Here is a 1,767-nt window from a genome sequence, read left to right as displayed (position 1 = left end):
CCCAGGCATGACCTCCGCAGTGGCAGAATCCGCCTCAGTGGCCCTTCTGAACCCCCTGGGCTTTTCACCAGGGCCAGGGAGGAACCCAGGATCCACGCTCAGCAGCATCTTCTGTGGCCTTCGCCACTTTCGTGACACCTTCTGCTGCACATCTGCCCTCGGCACCTACAGTCCCGACACCTTTGCCTCTAGCTCCGTCGTCAACTCCGGCACAGTGCTCGGCTCTGACCTCGATGCAGGCACCTATGGCCCTGGTACCGATGTCGGCACCGGGCCCCCCAACCGCAGGAGCTCCTGTGAGCGTGCCAACACAGCTCCCTCAGGTGCGACTGATGCCAATGGCCCCGGCACTGTCAGCGGCACCATCTCCTCCAACGCTGCCCTGGGAGTCATGTGACCCCTCGGGGGCAGATGGTAGGGAGCTTCCACTACCGGCATACGCTTCCTCTTCCTCATTGCCGGACGAAGGTTTGGCGGGGACGGCCATAGCCCCTGTGTTAGAGGACAACATAGACTTGCAGCAGTTGCTCCACATGACCACCCAGAGTCTGCGCATCAAGGCTGAGGAGGTGGTAGAGGAGGCAGATCCCATGGTGGACATCCTCGCACTCTCGGGACCTTCACGCATAGCCTTGCCCTGTATAAAGACGGTTGTGGACACCACTAAGACCCTGTGGCAGACGCCGGCATCCTTGCCACCTACTGTCAAACGCAACGAACAGTGGTATTTCATGCCCTCCAGAGAGTTTGAGCATCTGTACTCCCACCCACCTCTGGACTCGCTGGTGGTCGATGCAGCTAACCAGCAGGAGAGACTGGGCTTCCAACATCCCTCCCCAAAAAATAGGGACGCTAAATGCCTAGACCTTGTGTGTAGGAAGGTTTACTCGACTGGTGGTTTGCAACTCCATATCGCTAACCAACAGGCCATCGTGAGCAGGTACTCGTACAACACCTGTGCAGCAATGGCAAAGTTCACGGAGCTCGTCCCTTTGGATTTCCGGTCAGAGTTCACAGCCTTGGTGGAGGAAGGGAAGCTGGTCTCCCAGGCCTCCTTGCAGGCAGCATTAGACGCTGCAGACGCCACCACTAGAGTGATGGCGACAGGGGTGGCTTTGAGGCGTGGCGCTTGGCTCCAAGTCTTGGGGTTACCCTACGAGGTCCAGCAAATGATTCAGGATCTCCCGTTTGAGGGTGAGACTGTTTTCAGCGAAGACAGACAAACGGCTCCACAGCCTAAAAGATTCCTGAGCCACCCTCAGATCCTTGAGCCTGCACACCCCCGCCATGCAGCGGAAACACTTCCGCCCGCAACCTCCTCAAAGGTTCCAGCAGCAGAACCGCCAGGACGGTTCTCGGAGGAGGCAACACCCTTCCGCTAGTCAAGGCTCTGGTCAGCCCAAACCACCCTCTGGCCCTAAACCAGCCTTTTGAAGGAGCGATCAAGGACAGTGTTCCAGACCAGAGACTGGATCTACCCTGCCTTACCTTTTCCTCCCGTCTATCCCCCTTCTACTGTGCATGGGCCCATGTCACTTTGGACCGATTGGTACTTCGCACGGTGCTCAGAGCAGTGCGCCTAGTGTGTCAGATATTCCGCCACTATCTAACTGGACAATGTGTATTGGTCATGACGGACAATATGACTGTAATGTTCTATATCAACAAACAGGGGGGTGCACGCTCCTCTCCCCTGTGCCAGGAAGCCCTCAGGTTATGGGACTTTTGTGTAGAACACTCAGTCGACCTACAGGCGTCGAACCGCCC

Source organism: Trachemys scripta, chromosome 13, assembly GCF_013100865.1.
Source record: "Trachemys scripta elegans isolate TJP31775 chromosome 13, CAS_Tse_1.0, whole genome shotgun sequence".
Classification (NCBI taxonomy): Eukaryota; Metazoa; Chordata; order Testudines; family Emydidae; genus Trachemys; species Trachemys scripta.
The sequence above is the reverse complement of the archived record's forward strand: the minus strand, read 5'-3'. Positions refer to the sequence as shown.